The sequence below is a fragment of the Psammomys obesus genome, unplaced genomic scaffold, assembly GCF_907164565.1.
Source record: "Psammomys obesus unplaced genomic scaffold, mPsaObe1.curated_primary_1811, whole genome shotgun sequence".
Lineage (NCBI taxonomy): Eukaryota > Metazoa > Chordata > Mammalia > Rodentia > Muridae > Psammomys > Psammomys obesus.
The window spans coordinates 8874241-8896104 of NW_026596046.1; the positions used below are offsets into that span (position 1 = coordinate 8874241).

General features: G+C 40.8%; 1 long non-coding RNA gene across 3 annotated transcripts in view; it reads right to left on the bottom strand.

The window, feature by feature from the left end:
• LOC129688532 (uncharacterized) overlaps nucleotides 1-21864 on the bottom strand; it is a 61266-nt gene that overhangs the window by 25302 nt on the left and 14100 nt on the right. The gene's annotated exons all lie outside the window — the stretch shown is intronic.

Sequence of the window (21864 nt, forward strand, 5' to 3'; positions counted from 1 at the left end):
ATTAACAAATAAGGACAAATTCTCTCCTGTGCATTCCTAATTAATAATCTATGGCTCTCTCTGCAGTCCTAATGCACCAGCGGGAACGAAGCTGTTCCAGTGTGTACCAGCTGATTTGCCATCATGATATCAAATAACTAGTTCTCTTGTTTTAGCTGCATGAGCAGCGTTTAAGTGTCATGAGGTCAGAACATATGGACTTTTTTTAACTAAGAGTAAACAATGAAACCTAGTAGGTTAGGTGGGGCAAATGGCTGGCTGCAAGGCAAGCTCTCACTGTTAAGAATCCTCTTCACATTACTGAAACCCAAGACTAAGGCCATATTTACATCTAAATATTTTCCGGGCAACTATAAGGCTAAAATCTGTCAGCAGAGCTCAGGATCGTCGCTCAGAATTACAGACAAACTGGATTTGAAGGCTGAACCACGGGAGATGCGAGTCCTCCAAAAGGATGGCAACAGCCAGGTTCTGAAGCTGTCCTCTGTGGAAGAAAATAGAGGGCAGAGGACGGAAATGAACTGGGTCTTTCTTGTTCGTCTCCACTGGTGTATCCACAATAGTTCCTGGTACATAGCTTGTAATGTGTCCTGAGGCTGGGCATGGTAACATATGCTTATAATCTCAACACTTAAGAGACTGAGCCAGGAGGATTCCTACAAGTTCAAGGTCAACCTGAACAACATAGTGAGTTCCAGAGTGGATGAGGTTATAAAGTGAGACCTTTATTTCTAAAAGAAGGAGGAGGAAGAAGAAGGAAGAAGAGAAAAGAAAGGGGGAGGGAAAATGAAGTACAAAGAATAAAAAAGCAAGTAAATATCTTATTCTAAATTTGCATAGGATGCACAAGGGCCTAAAGAAACATTACTATTTTTATAAAATATTTTATACTGCCTGGTCCAGCATGACGAGGCTAAGCACAGAACCCCAGAGTCAGACCCCTAAAATGATCTCTGCCCCTCACCAGATCTGTTTGTCTGAGCCACAATTTCCTTATGTAAAATAGAAGGCCTAACAGGACTAGGCCTCTAGTGTCTGCTGTATTGATTACATAAGATAACACCGCTTAGCAGAGTCTCTTACCTACAGTAAATGCTCAGTCTGGTTTGGTATTGCAGTTTCTTGTATGTGTTGCTAGTCTAAGTTCAGTAGTCCCTTTATGGAATATTCCTCTGTCTTGAAACAGGAAACGGCAGAAAAGAAGTCAATAGCAAAGTTCAGGCACAGATGTTGGGACTGAGTATTCAGCATCCTTTGATGTCACCAACTTTGCTGGAGCATCTATTTAATTCAGTGTTGAGAAACTCTCCATAGGAGATTCCAAGAGGAGTCCTGGAGAATGTGTCATTATGTGGGTAAAGAGAATGTCCCTGCCAGCAATCACATGGCCTGCACATGGAAAATCCCTAAGTATAGCTGTCCAGTAAATTTGCTTCCCTGCAAAATGCCCTTGCAAATAAGATAAGCCCCTCAGAGTAGAATATTAGCTTCCAGCAGGGCAATGGTGGTGCACACCTTTAATCCCAGGACTAGGGAAAAAGAGGCAAGTGGATCTCTATGAGTCCAAGGCCAGCTCTGTAGACACAGAGCAAGTTCCAGGAGTGCCAAGGCTACAGAGAGAAACCCCATCTCCAAAACCCCAAAACAAACAACAACAAAATGCATATTAGCTTCTTTTTTACATCTGCCTGTTGGTGAGGGTAGAGTGAGAGCTGGGGTGCTTCTGTGGTGTCAGAGGACAACTTAACTTGATGGTGTTAATGCTCATGCACTGTGAGAACTGGATTTCAAACTCAAGTCACCAAGCTTGGCACTAGCCTTTACCCAAGGAGCCATCTCACCAGCTCAGATGAGCTTCTTAAAACATAAAAGAATGTTCATGTTAGCTGAAGCTTTGTGCTCACTAAAACATATAGTGTCATAGTTTAATAAAAATAATACCAGTTTAAAACAAATTTTTTTTTTCAAGACAGTATTTCTCTGTGTGGCCCTGGCTGTCCTGGAACTCACTCTCTAGAGCAGGCTGGCCTCAAACTCAGAGATCAGCTTGCTTCTGCCCCCTGAGTGCTGGGATTTAACGAGTGCGCCAACACGGCCAGCCAGTTTAAAATATTTTTAAATTTTTCTCTGAAAACATCTTTGAAATGTCTAAGCACTATATTTCCCCTTGAATAAAACATTATGCCCAAAGTTCAGGCCTTATAGTTCCCTTAAGCATGAAGGCATGACTGAAAGGCACCTCTCACGTAGCACCTGAATATGTGTTTGGATGGTGATATGGATGGCACTAAGCTGTGACTGCTTCGTAACTTGACACAAGCCATCTGTTTCCTGAGCTTTGAATTAAATTACTGAGCTAATAAATAAATAAATATATATATATGCATATATATACATATATATGTATATATATATATATATATATATATATATATATATATATATATATATGCTGAATGGCTGCAGACCATTAAAAATCAATAGGTTAATTTAAAATTTAAAAAAAAAAAAGGTTTGAAAGCAAATCTGCATAAGACCCCAGGACCCCTTATACTGATTGCCCCTACCGAGTTTTAGAATATACAATTTTTTTCCTTTCTTTTTTATTTTATTGTTTTGTTTTGTTGTTTTTGTTGTTGCTGTTTTCCAAGACAAGGTTTTACTGTGTAACAACCCTGGTTGGCCTGGTACCTGTTTTGTAAGCCAGCTGACCTTGAACTCACAAAAAGATCCGCCCGCCTCTGCCTCCCTGAGTGCTGGGACAAAAGTTGTGTGCCACCAGGCCCTGCTTCTCTTTCATTCTTTCTCTCTACTTTTAGAAAATGTATATGCTTGTTTTGCATACATATTTGTGTGATTCGTACATGTACACATGTGAAGGTTGAGGGTCAGTGTCAAATATCATCTTCAATTCTTCTCCACCTTTTTTGAGACAGGGTCTCTCCCTCAACCTAGAACTGGCTAGGGTATCTGTCCAATGAGCACCTGATCTCTTCCCTCCCCCTCCAGGCTGGCCTTGAATCTGCTGTCCTTGCCTTTTCCTCACAGAGTTAGGATTATATACCAGTGCTATCATGCCAGGGTAAGAGAATATATTCTTACATCTGAAAAAAAAGACAGCATATATATTTTAATATCTCTCCTAACCATTCCTCTTTGTTGGGTCAAACAACAACAACAAAAAGAAAGCACCAAGGTTTCAACAAAGTAGATAATCTCATCAACAGATAAGCCTGTGAAAGTGTGAAGGTGAATAGTTGAGTTGATCCTGCAAGATTTAGAATGCTTTGAGAGGAGGGTGTGGCTCATACTGCATTCTTCTCGGACAGTGAGTCAGACCTCAGTCAGGCCCATCTCAGCCTGATCCTGTATAGGCATTTTCCAGCACAAGTTTCCTACTGGAGACCCAGTTGCCATAGGCCTGTTTTCAGCTCTGCAGATGAGAGAGAGGGAGAAGGAGAGAGAGAGGGAGGAGAGAGGAGTGAGACATTTACCTTCAGTATAATGGGAGCTTGAAATTAACTTTCTAAGCCAATTGAAAGATAGGCAGGAGAAATATGAGCCCAAACTTTAAATCCCTCTTATTGCCAAAAGAATGATTCCATAGGGTGTGGGTTCTCAAATTGTCTAGTATTTTATTTGTATTTATTTGACTACCCCAAAATTTAAATAATAATAATAATAATAATAATAATAATAATAATAATAATAATAATAATAATAATAATAAAACAAAACACACCCAAAGGAGGTGGGGGAAGGTGCAGAACCAGAAGACAGAAATTCCTTTTGAGAGCTGGTATTAAAAGTTTTGAGTGTCTGAGTCAGGCATGGTATCACATGCTTATGGTTACAGCCTTTGGGTGTGAAGGGCAAGGGAGCACCTGCTCAAAGCCAGCCTGTGCAACAGCTTTAGACCAAGAACTAGAGATGTCATGTCTGTGGTAGAACACTTGTCTAGTCTGTGTAAGACACTGGGCTCAACTCCCAGTACTGAAAATGAAAGCATTACGTGTGTATCTGGAAAGATTTTTTTCCTTCTGTGGTATGTCAAACTTATAAGTATTGATGCTGAAAACTTGCAGGTGCCTTGGTGAACAATTCCTGCACATCTGTGTGGTCAGATTTGGCAGGTCACAGGCACAGCAGCCTCTACTGCCTGTGGCTGGCTTTCACTTACTGCCTTGTCGTTTTTTTTAGGTCCTTGTTGAGGAAGGAGGAAACAGATGAAGATATTTCATATAATTCTGAATTCATTCATTCATTATTGAGACAGAGTCACATGAAACCTAAGCCTACCCCAAACTCATCATGTAGCAAAAGATGACCTTCCACTGCTTGGATTCAGCCTCTACCTCCTAAGTGCTGGCAGGAGAGTCCTGTACTCCCATGCCTTTTTTTTTTTTTTTACCCAGGGTTCTCCAAGACTGCAGCAGAACTCTAGCCACTGAAACACATCCCCAGCTTACTTCCTGAATTTTAAACATGCTCTTTGAGGTTCTATTCTGAAGGTACTTCAAAAGAATTTCGTTTAATGATTTCAATTCTAACATACATATTTAGGAATAAGTACACTCTCTTTGTCTCAGCCTCCCCATTTCCTATACTGGGGATCAATCCCAGAGACTCATAGAAGTGGGGTGAATTCTCTACCACTGTCAATGAGAAGCACCTCTGGTCTTCACAGCTTTCTGGGGGCTGGCATTTTATTTCCTTTCCTTTAAGAAGTATACGCTGATTCGCTAAGATTTAACAACCTTACGGAAGAACTCTCCACCTTCATGATTGCCCTCCAGACCTCCTGGATTCCATTCATAGGAAGCATTCTCTGTCCCTTTCATTTTTTTTTTCTAGGTTGACACCAAGCACAGTTGTTTTTTGTTTGCCTGGTCCTACACTTCAAGCATCTTTGCCTTTTCCATGTGTCCTGATGCCCAGCCCAATATATATCCATTGTATCTACTGTACCATCTTTCCTGGAAGTAGAAGGTAGACAGGGAAGGAGAAAAGAAGAAAGGGGAGAAGGGAAGAAGAAAAAGAAGAAGCACCATAGCAGAGCCACTTCCTAGCTAACTTTCCTCTAAACACCGTGTTTTCCTTCTCTTCTCTTTCTCATTGTCTCCACAGAAACTCCAAAATAACAGGACTAAAAATTAACCTCGCCTCCATGTACACCCTCAGTTTGATCCACATTTCTGTTTTAATTTGTTGCATGAGAATGTGTGCACTGGCTGTTTTGTTTCTGTTATTCTACACCCTGACTCCACAAAGTCCCATGTATTTCCAAGCCCATTGTCTCAACAAGCATAAAGAACTAGGCTTTTATCCTACACATCTCAAATAAATGGTGAAATAGGTTTTATCAAAACACAATTTTTGTTTAAGGTTTAAAATATTGTAGAAGTTTTCTTGGGTAAACAGAGAGTTCATCTTGATACTGACACTATAAAACTAATGAAAGAAAGATAATGGAAATGATATCACTTGAGGGTGAAGAGAAAAGAGACTTATTTGGGGAAATTCTGTAGAAAATGTGGTCTTTGGATGACTACATGTTTTACTTGTCTGTTGCTTCATTAGTAGCAATGCCTGAGGCATCTATTTCATAAGATAGGAAAGCATTCCATTTAATTAAAAAGAAGGTTTATTACTCTCCTCACGGAATGCAGAAATTAAAACCAAGATAATCCCAAGATCCCTGGGTTTATTTTCCACATACATTTCCTGAAAGATGCTATGAATCCATCCCAGCATTAGAGCACTTGCCTGGCTTGGCTCAGTCCTTGACTTCTGTGATAACAACACACACATACAAATTCTAAGGTACATAATGCTATCATGGGTCATATCACACAGCACATGAGGAGGAAATAGATTTATTTTTTGTTTTGCTTTGTTTTTCAATACAGGGTTTCTCTGGGTAGTCCTGGCTGTCCCCGAACTCTCTCTCTGTACAGACCAGGGTGGGGCCTCAGACCCAGAGATCTGCCTGCCTCCATTTCCCAAGTGCTGGGGTTTAAGGCATGTGCCACCACACTTGACTAAGGATGAAGTAGATTTTAAAAACAATATTAATACTTTCAAAGAAATTTTTCTTTGCCTTCAATGAATGTCCTCATTTTTGGAAAGAGATTTTTTCCTTTATTTTCAGTGAAAAGGATAAAAAGAAGAAAAAGCATAATATAACAGCATTCTGGGAGAATAAGAATGCTTGTTCATTCAGAGTATTGTCTTCATTCTTCCCTTAAGAAATGTTGCTCAGGATGGGCCACAGAGATAGTTCAGCAGGAAAAGTCGCTTGCTATGCAAACAAAATGACCTTGACTTTAAGCCCAAAACCCACATAAATATAGAAAAAGAGAACCCACTGCATAAAGTTGTCACTAGACCCAAACATACAGGTCATTCACACATGCATACATGATAATAAGAATAAGTAAATTTTTAAAATAAAAAAAGTAATGTGATGGTTGATTTCAGAACAGGACAAGGACATGCATGGCATCTTGACAGGAATATGATCTTGACAGGAGTTTGCAAAAGTTAGAATAACTAAGTCCAGACTAGACAATAAGAGAGATTTACTTATGCATTAAATATATGTCCTAAGCAATAAAACTGATAGATCCTTACTCCATTGTCTCCCATTCCATAAGAGACCTGGCCATTCTGAAACACTCACACTAAAGAAATTTAAAGCAAGTTATAAGAAATACCTCTTCACCTGCTGGAATTCATGCTGAGGAATTTGCAATCACAGACATCTGTAAAATCAATCACTGAGTCAGATTATTTAGACTGGGCAAGAAAATGTATGAGCCACGCCTGTAGCTAATTGGGGAGGAGAGAGAGTCAATCAATTCGATTGCTTCTAGGTGACCACAGTTCATCGTAAGTAGGTCAGCAAGAAGATGTATCCCATTCTTGATCCGGATAATAAAAGACTTTATCCACGCTTGCAAGTCTTAGAGGAAGAGTTGACATAGTCTGAAGTCCAAATGACTGGATCTCAGATTCAAATATTACTTGACAGAAACAAAAAAATAAACAGTACTGAAAAAAATCAATTCTAGGAATTAATGATCTTTCCAAAATATTTTTTTTGTAGTGAAAACATCCTCTGGTAATAAAGATAAAATGTGATACTTTGTTGTGTTCTGTGTTCTGCCTCAGGACTGATCCCAGAGTCTTGTCCATACAAGGCAAACCCTCTCCCGCTGAGGCACATGCCCAGCCCTGATTTGTATTTCTCAAATCTGATTCTCTGGTCATCGATATCGAAGTATATCTGACAAATATGAAAACAGTTAATATGTATGACACATTTTTTTTCTCCAGAAGGAGAACAGAGTCTGGTTGAAAAGCTGCAAGAGCAATGCAGATATTATAAGTAAGCCAATGTTAATTTTGAGGTTGTCAAGTTGAATGTCAGTAAGAAAGCCCTTCAATAAAGTTGTCAAGGTTTGGGTTCAGCCTTTTTTTTTTTTTTTTTTTTTTTTTTGGCTTGTTTTGTTTTTTGACACAGGGTGACACAGAGGTGTTGCCCTGGCTATCCTGGAACTCAATCTGTAGACAATGCTGGTCTTGAACTCAAAAAGATACTCGCCTGCCTCTTCTTCCTGAGTGCTGGGATTAAAGGCATGCGCCACTGCAACCATCTGGATTCAGCCTTTTTTTTTTTAAGCTGTGCTCTTCTCCCACCTGTATAACTCCCTGTCTCTTCTCCCTTTCTTAAAAACTGGGATGCAGCTTTCAGAGCCTCACCGCTTCACTACAGATGGGTCAGAAGCAAGGCTGTACCTCACGCGCACTCCCAGTAAACTTCTGAGACCAAATGCATGTGAGGCACAAGCAGACCCTATGTTTCCATTTGGGCTAAAGCACTGCATACAGTATACTGAGAAGAGAAACTTTACTCTAAAACGTATAATACAATACAACACAGTCCTGAAGAAGTCACGGCAAAATCTAGTCTTTGAATAAAATCTAAAAAGCATAATATTTCTGAAAAAGCAAGAGTATCATCAGCTCTTGAGAACCAGAAAGTGTTCCTGACTCTAAGGGCCATTGTCACGGCCAGTTTTATCCTGGATATGAACGAGAAAGACAGAGTAAAGCTAGAATGTGTCTCAAAACGTCCCAAGGCAAACTGTGTGGACTCATGACGCTCATAATCTGGAGCTTAAGAACATCTTTCTCTAGGTGTACAGGACATACCTATCATCCCATTACTCAGGAGAGTGAGGCATGAGGATTGCCATGAGTTTGAAGCCAGCCTGTGCTGCATTGCCAACTGCCAGACCGGCTAGGGTTACAAAGCCAGACTCCGTCTCAAAACCCAAGTAAACAGATTCTTGTTCTATCAGCCTTATTTAAACACTTGTCTTGATCATCTTCACTAAGAGGAAATTAACACTAACAGATGGGGATGAACGGCGTGTATGTGTGGTGTATGTGGTTGTGTAGTGTGTGTATGTGAGGGGGTATATGTCGGAGGTGTCGTGTATATGTGGCTTGTGGGTGTGTGGGACTATGTGGTATGATGGGGGGTGCTGTGTGTGTGTGTGTGTGTGTGTGTGTGGTGTGCTGATTAGCTTGTTCTGGCAAGGATGTCTACAAGCCAGAGACTGATATTGGGTAGATTCTCGGTACATGGTGAATTCTCCGCCTTAGCTTGGTTCTGTCCCTGAATCTGGAGCCCACCACTTCAGCTCGACTGGTTTGTCGGGGCACCCCTGAGATCTACCTGTCCCAGCGCCCAGGCACTGATGCATCACCTTGCTCAACTTTTAAGTGGGTGCGAGCACTTTACACACTGATAACGTCACATCGCTTAATGCTGCTGGCAGAGTTTTTTCTGTTTGGCGTAGCACTGTGTGGACAGTTCTAGAAAGCCTCCCAGCATGGAAAAGCTCCTAGCTGCTGCAGACCTTTGTGGAGAGGGCAATATGGAGCCAGATGACCTTGATCAGGTTCTAACCCCACCTCCCATCACCTTGGCTGCATGGGGGGTGGGGAGGAAAGGCAGCAGTGATTTTACTCATCTGGCACCCCTAAACTCAACCTTAGCATGAGCAGAGACACGTCTCCTGAATCACCGGATTGTTGTAAGCTTAAATGACCATAAAGCATCTGTAATTGTGCCTGACACAAGTTTTCACCCTTGTTATTTGTATTCGGTCCCCAGAGAGCCCAATTGATGGAGAGAGAAAAGGACAGTAAAGGGATATCAGATTTTATGGATTTGAGCACAGGAGTCAGATGTTTTCACTGTATATTTGATTCTTAATCTGACTCCAACCACTTATATCCTGTGTCTGACTGGTTTGCCCTTGAAGACTTCGTTCTGTGACCCAGATAACTTCTTCATTCCTTCCATTTGTTCTAGAATCCTCTTTAGTCCTGAGTTAATCGCCTCTTCTCTTTCCCCACCAAACCCTGAACTGGATAGAGTCACCCTTCTGCTTAAACATCAACATCTTGAGAGTGAATTCTCCAAATCTGGGCTAGGCACTTACCCTGCATCCACTAACAGCCACCCTACTTTCATAAACCATCTTTAGCTGGAGTTTCTGCAACTGCCACTAGCCTGTGAGCTGCCGTGACTGGATGCATACTTTTGCATTGAGCTCTGTTTCTGTAAAGTCCAGTGGTCCTGCATGGATGGAAGAAACAACCGGGGTTACCAGGGCAGGTTTAACTCTTTGGAGCATGATTTTCCTTTTCATCTGCTGTTACTCTACAAGACCTCCTGCTGATCAGTCTGGCCCAATGAAACTGGTGTCTTGACAATTACATTCAAAGCCAGGGTTACGAGAAGCACCAAAATCGGAGCTGTGTGGAAAAAAAACTTGTCTGTCCTTCAAGAAATTAAAGCTGAGAAAATCTAAGTTGCGGTATGAATTAGGAGATGTTCAAAACAAGGTAAAATAAGAGAAATAATTTGCATGAAGTTTGTCTTGTATATAATGAAAGATCCCAATAAACTTGTGTGGGTCTTATACACTTTTAAACGTAATTAACCAAGTTATAGAATGTCTCTTTGCATTGTTGAATGAGCAAAATCATCTTGACCCTATAATCAGGATAGTGCATGCAGTGCGTACTTGGCTTTGGGATAGATAGTCAAAATGAGGAAAAACACAATTAGAAGGGAAGATAGTGAAGTAAGTAGCACCTTGAGGCAATCTGCCCTGCCACAGTGCCCAAGCTTGAAAGATACGAGGAGCAGATGCATAGCACAATCCACACCAGGGATTCAGCTCTTCATTTCTCTTTGTCACTGCAAGTTGAGTCTGCAGTTCCAAATACATGATAATAACAGTAACAATAACTGGCCTATATAAAGCAAGGACAGTGTTCAGAGCCCCTGATGAGGGCTAGCCTAGCATTAGTTCACTTAACCATGAGACAATCTTGTGAGCTGTGGAATGCTCCAACAGTACAGAGAAGTAATTGGAGTTACACAATTAAGAAATCTGGCCAAGTTTGCATAGGTATCAATCAACAGCGCTGGGCTTCAAGCCCTCCCTTGATCATTTGACTGCAAAGTTTTCCTGGTAGGTTCTAGTTAACCATACTGCCTTCATCCACAGCCAGACACTGATGAGCTTTGAGGAAAATTGGAGATCTGACTCTAGAAACTAACTTTAGTTATTTCTCATACCAGCTTGAATAAGTCATGTCATCTCTTCAGATCTCTATTCTGTCATCTATCATATGAGTAGATAATATGACTTGCCCTTCCAAAGCCTCAGAGATAATCAAGCGAGATAGCTCACACGCAAGAAGTTAGGAAATAAGAATGTGCTACACAAATACCAGCTGATAAGATTTATTTGGAAGCACAGTCTCTCAGCAGCATTATACGAATGCAGTTGTTATTTACAGAGCACTTTTGTATGACAATTAAAGAGTAGTTCCACCCAAGTCAATATGACTAAGAAATGTAAATGGTGGACTTTGCCCACAGAGACAAATGAGCCTGCTCTGGAGAACATGGCTGTCTATTCCATAACCATCTGTTCAGGTCATTGGAAACAATAGAAAAATAAGACACATGTTACATTCTCCTTTCCCAAATCTAGCTGTACTTACAATCATTGCTGCTTACAGATTAGGCAGAAAAGAGTGTCAGAGATTTCTTGGATATGAACAAATGATTTCAGGTCTCATGGCACATACCTGTAATCCTAGCACTCAAGAGACAGAGGCTGGGGCATCTGGAATTCAGTATCATCTTCAGCTACTTGGCAAGGTCAAGAACAATTTTTTTAATAAATAAATAAGGCAAACAAACAAACAAAAAACCCCAGGAGGGGTCCATCTAAAGAATTTACCAGCATCTGAATATTGGCTTGTTTAGAAAAGATTGATCATTTGCTATATTACAAACTATTTTTCTATTTAAAATTAAAGAACGAAAAATTTGACCTATTTCTGTTACATGGGCAAGGCTACAGGAAAATGTAGTGCCAAAGGTAACTTGAAGAAATTCACTTATCAGATTTTTTCAAGTGTCTGTAGCATCTAAATTCTCTCTATTTTTGCCAACATAAAGGAGTTCTCTCGACTACAAGAATTTGTTTTGCAACCTGCATTTGTTTTGCAGCCAAGCAGATAGCTGAATACGAGAATACACATATGTAGCCTTTCTATATCCAGCACCCATGTCTCTTTTGTAATAATACCACCTTAATTTTCCCTTTAACACCCCCTCCCCATTTCCTATTCTCAATCTTAAGGCTTAAAGGTCCCCAACTTAGTTTAGGCAAGTAACCAAACCTAAGCCAGTCAAAATGATTGTTGTTTGTTTGTTTGTTTGTTTTTCAAGTCTGGGTATGTAATGCAATCACTTGCTACAGATGCAAACAGTGGACTGTCTGAGGCAACTATTGAGAAAGATCTTAAACAAGGAAGGCAGAATGTTGGAGATGCTGGTAGACGCTTCCACTGGCAGTTGAAGAGGCTCTGCTTGGCAAGAAGTCAGTACAGCAGAGACAAGTGATTAGGAAAATAGTTTCCTATTGGCATCATCAGCCCATTCAGCCTTCCCCTGGTCCTTTGAGTCATATAACTAACATGTTCTCTTTTTTTATTACACCAGTTCCTAGTGAGGTTCCATTTCTTGCAACTAAAATTAGTCTTGCTAATCTAAGGAGGTTTTCAAGCTGTAGGAATGTTCTGTGGATTAAATGTACCACCTGTTGGGACCTAAATGGCTTCCTGGGTTCAGGAAATAGAAAGAGTAAAATCTTAAGAGTTGTTCCCTTTTCGTTCTCCACTCAGTCATTCAGAAATGTTGAAAATTAGTGACAGAAGCTATCCTAGAGCACAGGGCACAACAGGAACTTTTGTTTTCTTTTGTTTTATTTTGTTTTTTGAGACAGGGTTTCTCTCTGTAGCCTTGGCTGTCCTGGACTCACTTTGTAGACCAGACTGGCCTCAAACTAACAGAGATCCACCTGCCTCTGCCTTCCTGGGTGCCAGGATTACAGGAGTGCACTGCACCCAGCAGACAGGACCGTTTTCAGTGATTCCTTTTGGTATAATCCTTAGCTGTGTCTCACCAACAGAGGAGATCAAAATGTTCGCTACCTTTCAAAGAGAATGCAAACACCGAAGAGATTAGTTAAGCCTCAGTTAACACCTCCCAGATATTAGCTGGGATTATTTTCTTATTAACATAATGTGAAGAAGCTGCAAAGATGGTAGCAGTGCTTGAAACATAAGCATGAGGACCTCCGTTTAATGTTGCCACCCACGGAAACACTGAGCTTGGCGTCAGTGGAGCAGAGACAGAAAAATGCTGAGGGCTTGCTGGCCAGCTAGCGTAGCCAAAGCGGTGAGCTCTGTGTTCAGCGAGAGACCTTGCCTTGAAAATAAGTTGGAGAGTGATAAAGATAGCTGACATCAGCCTCTGGCTTCTGCACACACCGGCCCGCACAAGCACACCCCTGTGCACAAAGAAGAAAATCAGCAACAAAATTAATATATTGTTTGAGAATGTATCAAAAAGAAACACACACTAAATTGAGACTCAGAAGATAGGCACAGCAACTCACTCTGATGATCCTATAATGTACTTGAGAGGCTGAGGCAGGAGGGTGAACACAGGCAGGAGGGTCAGCCATGTCTTTATAGTGAGTTCTAGGCCAGTTGGTTGCTACATAGTGAGACACACACACCCTCCCCACAACTCAGATGAACATCAACAACAAAAAGGAGTCAGGTAGTAATGCTCATCCCATCACTCATAAAATTGGTAGCAGATAAGGAAGGTCGTGTAATTACTCCTTTCACACTGGCAATCTATGGTCCCACTAGGGGCGGGGGATGGGTCCCACAATTAGCTTATGCTCTAGCATCAGTCCTAGAAACCTAAGCCTTGGGTTATAGTTCAAATGTCACCTTTTACTGGCTTTGGAAGCTTGGCATGTCACGTCATTTCACTATGTATCTGTAATATTAAGCTAGTGACACCAACCCTGTGTGGCTCAGATAAATTATGCATCAAACTCAGAAAAGACCTTTGAAAATGCTTTGAGAAATTTGAGGCTCTAGGTATCTACAAGATATTGTTACTATGACTACCCATTAGTAGTCATACCAAACATGTGAATTCACCTATGTGTGAGAAACTTCTCTCTTCATGGCATTGGAGAATATGGCCTAGAGGTCACAGTGAGGTTGTGAGTCCTCCGTTTATGCTTGATGCCTTACCTCATATATTATAAAGCTTTGCAATATTTCTGTGCAATATTTTGGTTCCCATGAAGGTATGAACTAATGCCTATAGAACAATGAAGTAATACTTTGTAGCAGTAACCCCACATTCCATAGCTCCTTCTGCCTCCGGTTTACTTCATGTCCTGCATTCCAGTTTCTTCTTGGCCTCAGTTTAACTACCCGGTGCTGATTACCTCATGTGATATGGAGCATAGGGACCACCTCTGATGCTCATGAACATGCAGCTCTCCTACCTTCCTAGACACACAACTGGCTCTCTTCCTCAGTCATCTAAGTTCATGATTGACCAGAGAGCAGTCCGAGTCAACGGGACAGGCTCATGCGTCATCTCTCAAGAGCGATCCTTCCGTGCCTTCTTCCCTTGCTAGGTAGGACCCCACAGAACATTGCTCATATGAAAAGGTCCAGTCACAGAAGGCTGAGCCTCCTTTACTTTGGCCCCTGAACTAGTGTGTGAATCAGAATTGCTCTGAAGACCCGAAGTTAATATGTAGTGTGCGTGAAAATAAGCCCATGCTGTGATAATCCGTGGCTATTTTAATGTTTCATTCCTAGAAATAACTTGAGCATGTTAGCTATAAAAGTAACATTCCCTTCTCTTTTCTTCGTCAGCTATATTTACCGAACACATCTGGGATTTAACCTTTATAGTCAGAGAGGCTTAATGTGAGAGGCCCATAAATATCCCTTCACAAAAGCATGGCGGATACTCAATTAGGCTCACAAGAATTTCATAGCTGAAGAGACTGATTCATTGATAAATAGAAGCAACAATAAATATGTGTCGACTGACTTATCTTTTAATAATTAAAGACACCCTGCCCCAGAAAACTCTTTTGTGAAGCCACTTTAAAAGAGGCTATCAAAATAGAGAAAATTATGGGAGGATATAAATCGAGCTCTGCACTTGTGCATCTTAATTCATACTCTCAACAAATGTTTAGTAAGTGCCTTCTGTAACCAATACCAGGTACCGTATTAGTTCCTTCCTACGGATTTGCTAGTTATCTGTTCCTGCCACAAATTAAACAAAAACATAGTTAAGTTCAAAGAAAGGACATTTTATTCCCTCATAATTTCTAAAGGTCAAAAATGTAAAGTCATTTTTTTTTTTAGTGGTTTCTCCTTAAAGTCTCCCATGAGACTGTCATCAAGCTCTTGGGTAGAGCTGGCATGATTTTAAAACTTCACTAAGATGTACGCTCTGCTTTAAAGTTCACTCTCACAGTCGGTGGGCCCTCTGTTCCTCACTAGCTACAGATGATACTCAAGTTGCTCTCTACTTAGGTCTTCCTTTAAGGCATCTCCAAGCCAGTGATGAGAGAGAAAAAGAGACACAGAGACACTCACACACCGAGTCTTAGCTAGAGGCCACAGCTGACTTTTTACCACCTAGTCTTTGGAGTCATGCAACACCGCTCCCAGGAATCAGATGTCACCACTTAGGAGGTGGACTATCATAGAATCAATGGAGACAGCTTTAAAAGTATGAAGGAGGACTTAATAGGAAGACAAAAACATCAACATTTTCTTCACTAATATTCATATTTTTTCTAACTATAATCAGCATGTGTTGTTTTGAAACTTGATTTTCTGTCAGTAGACAATACATTACATGCTTGGAATCAGATGAGAAATAGACTTGGACCAAGGGTAAATCTGACCTCCCTCAGCTCTTCTAGAAGAAACTGGGCAGGATCAGTCCCTCGTGAAGATGTTGATGATGTTTCCTGAGAGATGCTCTTTTCTGTTCCTATGTCAGCCTACCTATATGCAGAATTCTAGTAGGGATGGGAACATTAGTGGTTCAGAGATAACTGGAAAAATGAACATGACACAGAACCTTAATTTCTCATTTTGTTTCTTTATGGGGTACAGCATGTGCATGCCACAGCACCCAGGTAAATCAGAAGACAATTAATGGGTGTTGGTTCTTTCTTTCTACCACGTGAGTTCCCCGGGATTGAACTCAGCCTGTCAGGCTTGGTGACAAATGCCTTACCCACTGAGCCATCTCACTAGCCACAGACACTTCAGATCATTGGAAAACCTAGAACTTCCAATATACTTCTCAATAAATTTTAATCCCGCAATTTATTTAGTTTTTAGCGGTCTGACTATATTTTGATCTGCTGAGCTGCCTAGTAGACTCAAATTTTCACCATTGTCTTTCACCTCCTGTAATGAATTCTGAAGCAGAGATTCCATCTGTCACTTTAGAGGATCCAGCATCTCATCTCCGGATGGAAATCAGGTTCAACAGCCGAAGTACCACTTCATCGTCAGCAATGTAGAAAGCCGCAAATCAGCTAAGCTACCCTCGCATTCAGAAGAACCTGGGAATTGCACCTACAATGGGTTTTGCAAAAAGAGGTGGTAGCTCGTGGCTCTCAGCGATGGCATAGGGGTCAGGTAATGGTTCGTTTGGAGTTGGTGACGCTGTCTCTTTTTGTCTTCTCCATAACTCAGGCCTACTCTTCTTTCCTGCTCCCCCCCCCAGCACTGCCTCTGCCACCAACAATCCTCATTACTCTATTTAAATCTAAGAAGAAAACCACATGCAGGTTTCTGGAGAGCTGTGTGTGGCTAAGAAAGCCTTGTGTTGGAATGGAGCCCTGTAATCCCCTCACAGGGGTGGAGAGGAAACAAATCGGGAGAGGGCTCCAAATGCCACCATTGCCCCTTCTAGCTAAATTTCACATTTTGCTTTTTTTTTTTTTTTTTTTTAAATCTCTACTGGCTACACATCTGAGAAGGCTTAAGAACATAATTTATTCCATATAAGGTTCCCGGTAATTTATGCTCACTAAATTGGCAACACAGGAAGAATTTTTTTTTATTGACTACCACAGAAGATTATTAAAGGAGGTCTTACTCAAGTAGAGATTGCTTGGGCAGCCATACAATTCCCATAAGGAAATTGCCTGGATTCTTAGGTTTTAAATGAAAATCATTTTTTTAACTTTAGAATTTATAAATCGATGATGTCATTTATTTATTTATTTATTTATTTATTTTTAGCATTTGTCCCTTCATACATAACCCTTCTCTACATAGTCTAGCTCAGGGATGTACTTCATCTTGCCCAGACAGAGTAAATACAAGAAAATCTTCTCTCTATAACTCACTCTATTTCTGTATTTTTTTTCAATTTCAGATTTATACCAAGATAATAGCTCAGTGCCCTGCAATGCTTGCTTTCTGACAGGTAAATATTAACTATTTGTTCTCAGCTTTGCCTTTCCCGGCAAGAGATAGAATTAGCAGCAGCCATTTCGTTGTTTTGTCTTTAGATGAAAAACAGATTGGATCTATGTGTACAAGGTCAAACCTGTGCTTGCAAAGTAGGAACTAGGCTCTATTATTTAAACAGAAAATTCCAAACATAGAGATGTTTATAGTTTCTACTCAATGATCAATGCATTTTTAAAATTTTCATCCAGAAAATATGATCAAGGATTGAAGAATATTATCTGTAATTATTCAATAACAAAGTCATATGTTTTTCTTTTCTGTTGCCTATTAGGACTCTTTGCATTGAGAATACCCAGCTGACAAATTTATTGAAAAATTATTTGGATTCCTAGTAATAAGTAAGTTTATTAAAAAAAAAAAACAACTCTACAGCCTACTTTGTTTACCAGCTTTGTGTGACAATAACAAATACCTAAAATAATAAATTTATTAATAAAAAAGGTTAACTGGGTTCACAATTTTAAGGCTCTTATCTATCAGTAGTCCCTATAGCCTTGTGGCCTTTAATGGGCAGTATATCATGGTGGGAGCATAAGGGCAGAACATATCCGAACTACTCTGAAAAGAAAAATAGCCAGGAGGGGGAGTGAGCCCAGCATCCCCCTCAGGGTATGCCTGGGTGACTTACAACTTTGTACTAAATCCCATCTCTTAAACGTTCTACTATTGAAACAGGATTATTATGTTGGGAGACTTTGGATCGAAGATAAGATAGAAAAACAGGAAGTTCATATCAGAACCATAAAAGTCAAAGTAAAGTCGGCCCATGTGGTACGCCTGTACAGAGCCACCAGAACAAAGAAGAGTTGAAAAATGATCTGCTGGATGCATATCCGAGTCATCTGCTTCCACCTGGATCTGTCGGAAAAGGCTGCACAGAACTGTAGTGTCGTGTTTGACAGCCAAAGTTTGATTCTGTCCTGTGAGAGCTCAGACGTCGCACAGTTTTGCCTGTCTTTGAGTCATGTGTTAGCGGCTAGATATTTGTACATTCCCACAATTGTCCAGATATCAAGACACAGGCAAATAGCTGGGAGATTATTATTAGGGCCAGGACAGCCTTTTCAACTCAAAGCAAACAAAAGCCAGAAACTTCTTCATAGAAAATTTCAACTGTTCCCTAGAGCTCTGAACAGCAGAAGGCACACTGTCCAAAAAAAATGTGTTCTGCTTCCTTCATGAAGCCCTTTGCAATATGAATGTTTAAAAAATAATTCACATGAGACATGGGGCAGTCCGAAGAATTTTTAAAGGAGGAGCGTGTCTGGAAAAGAATAAGAAGATGTCTTGCCACTAAGCCAGTGGGAATTTGAAATTACTCCAAGCCAGCCAGCCAGTAGAGTAGCTAAACATAAGGTAGAATTCAGAGGAAGCTGATCATGTTTTGATTTAATTTAATGCCTTTCTCCATGCTTGTTTCTGAGCTCTAATTGATGCCTATGTGAGAAAATGTTAACACAGGGCAGTATTATAAAAGAAACGTATTGAAGCCTCTGAGGTGCATAGATCTTCCCCTGCATGGACCTTGCCCTCTGCCCGTGACACTGGTCATAAGACACTAGTGCTTAAGAATCCAAGTTATTCCCATTTTCTAAGCCATTGAATGTTATTAGGAAGCTATGTAACAACAACAACAACAAAGTCTTGTTGGGCTCAATTAAAGAAGTATCTTCATGGTTACCAATGCTATACTTGAAGTGATAGATATACATACACAAAGTCCAGTGAGATTTTTACCATGGCTCTGGCTGTAGAAAAACCAGTGTGAGGGGCATGGTTGAGCGCTAACATCAAGCTAAGATGTAGCTCAAGTAGCAAATCAGAAAGCATTGATTTGAAGCCTCTTGAACAGTGTCTTTTACACTGGAGTTTCTTGAAAGTGAGTATCCAAGGTCAAGGTCAAGTGTACAGTTCAATATTGGCACTCAGACTCTTCCATTCTACCACGCTGGTCCTACCATAAATTATAACCAGTTGACAATGACTATTTTATGCAATCATGATTAAAAATCCCAAATGACAAATGTAAAAGGCTATTCACATGCTTCCCACCAACATTACACAAATTAAAAACCTATATTCTTCAACTTGCATCATTCATTCATTCAGAATATACTGAGCTTTAATTATGAGCCTGGCACAATGCCAGGAGCTGGGAACGCAAGTGAAATCAGCCAGACTCCCAGCCTCCAAGGAGCTTCCAGCCCTGAGGAAGAGACCCAGCGAGAACTAACCAAAACAGTGTGCCTAATCTGTTCTGGGGGAGGCACAAGCTCCGAAGAGGAAGCCAAAGGTACCAACATTTTTTGGCACCTGTACAAGATTAGCAATGTATTCTGGCGGGGTTGTTTTGGGCAATGTTCCTCCTCTAGTAACCTCCTCTTAGGCTTCCAAAACTATGTTTGATGTATTTTTCTCTCTGCCTTAATCTCACATATCAATATCGAGGACACAAGGAACTCAATTGATCCTATCTAAATTTGATGAAAATAGAAACTTCAAATTCTAGGCTACCATTTTAATTATCTCCCCCCACCACCACCACCACCACGAAGTGACAGGGAGAAGGCACTTCATGATTCAGAACTGTGTAGAAATTTGCATTTTCTTTACACAAAATTCAGTGGTCTAAGGAACGATGGTTTTTGATCATTCTTTTCAACCCCAGAGGAGGTAGAAGACAGTTGGATCCTGCCTTTGCTCTGTGCTTCCCAGCAGCAGGACTCTCTGGCATCCTTGTCTTCAGTCTGTCCCTACCACCCACAACTTCTGAGCCACAAGTCAAAACCACCTCTGCCATGTAGCTTTTGTCCAAACAGTTGTCCACATCAAAAGGAACTTCTCTCTCGAGTTTTCAAAGTTCTTGGCATTAGTTATATGCCAAGGTGTATGTATAATGCTGTGTTTTCTTGCCTCTCTTTACTGCATCATGATGGACATCTCTGACCTATCCAATAGGTACATAAATGCATAAGTAAGCATGTTCTGGTGAAAATGAGCAAAATAATCATTCTTTCTCTACTACTAGATTCTTACCCTCTCAGCCCAATCACATTCCGACCCCCCTCCAAATGTCCAAATTAGGGGTAAATTTGAGGTAGAAGTAGGAAGGTACAATTTATCTTGACCTTTAATATCTTCCTGAGACATCCTGACCTGGCACACTTCAGTTCATGCAGAGGCAGGTACTTCTTACAACTTGAAGCTTTGAATACTATCTCATTCTTGTTGTTTCAAATCCATAAACTAATTGATAGCTAGATAGACACTGAGTTTTTTCTTCACAATAGTTTTATAAATGAAAGCTTAAGTGAAATGTTATACTGGTGTTGTGGAGGAAACAAATTTGATTCTGAATTACTAATCTACTTTGTCTGGGTTATCCCTTACATTCGGTAGAACATGTTCATTCAGTTTGCTTTCAGTGACATCACTGGTCAGCTAAGCAGCTCAATTATAAGAGGCTGGAGCTATATCAAATTGGTGAACTAATTTGAATTTTTGGTTCTACCTCAGAATGTAGAACCAGTTTGAGACTGACTCTCCAGTAGACAAGGCATTGACTACCTAGCATTTTTTGTTTTTTAGTTTATTTGTTTTGGCAACCATGTATACATCTTGTTCCCCAAGAACCCTTTCTCAAGTATTGCATAGTCCCCATACCACAGGTTTGCTTTTTCCTTCCTTCTTCTCCTACAAAATGTCAGGCTCATCCAATGTGCTCTCAAAAGGGAAATAGTCAGTTATCCTAGATTTCTAGAAAAACCTCATAGCCCCTGGTTCATCTCTATAATATTAAAAAATGGGGTCACAGTGGCCCAGCCCTGAAAACAGGCTGTGCCATGGAAGGGTCTCCCTTGACCATTGGTCTATTGCTTTATAGCTGAGCAGTCAAGGTACCAAAGACCTGGGTAGGCTCCCTGAAGCCCAGGCAGATCTCTAGATATGGGTACTGCACTGTCCCCAGACAGAGCCTTCTCTTAGCATCTAAGATAACTGAATTTTCTCCTGAAGCAATCTGAGACTGAAGTTGTCTGCCACCCGGATCAGCATGGCTATAACCAGGGTAAGCTTCATCCTAGCTGTTTCAGCTATGTTAGGTTTCCTAACAATAACAAGGGGATGGGGGGGGCACAGAGGCAGAGACAGAAAGAGAAAGAGAGGCAACTTAGAACTTGTGGGTGTTGTGGAGCTGTGAAAAATAATATCTGTAGGCTGAAGATGCAGCTGGCTATAGAGTGCTAGTCTTGCATGCATGAAGCCCTGAGTGCAATTCCTAGTACTGGGGTGGAGAAAAATTATTTGTGTAAAAACATGACTTGTGGCTGTGGGTGTAGCTCAGTGACAAAGTGCTTACCTAACAAGCCTTGGGTTTGATTCCCCTCTATGCCAATACACCATCGGGCCTGGTAGTGCATGTTTGTAATCCTGGCACTCGAGAGGTGGGAGAAAAAGAGATCAGAACGTCAAGGTTATCATCAGTTATGCAGTGTCTTTGAAGCCAGTCTGGCCTACTTGAGACCCCATCTCTCACAAAAAGAAAATGGGTGGTTGCTGGATGAAAGGAAGAAGGAGGAGGAAAGAAAGAAGAGGACAGCAGTAAGGTGTTTAGTTGCATGGAGCTCAGAACTCCATTTAGCTCACCTTTGTTTTCTTGTGTGTCTTTTCGAAAGAACCTTAGCAGTTTGGAGCAATGAAGATTAAACTGTGGGTAATACAGTGAAAATGGCTGCACCCAAGTCTAGAGATGTGAATGTCAAACCTCGAGAATATGGATTCTATCAGGACAGGTGGCAGGGTACGTGTGTGTGTGTCTCTGTGTGTGTATGTGAGTGTGTGTGTGGTGTGTGTGTACGTGTA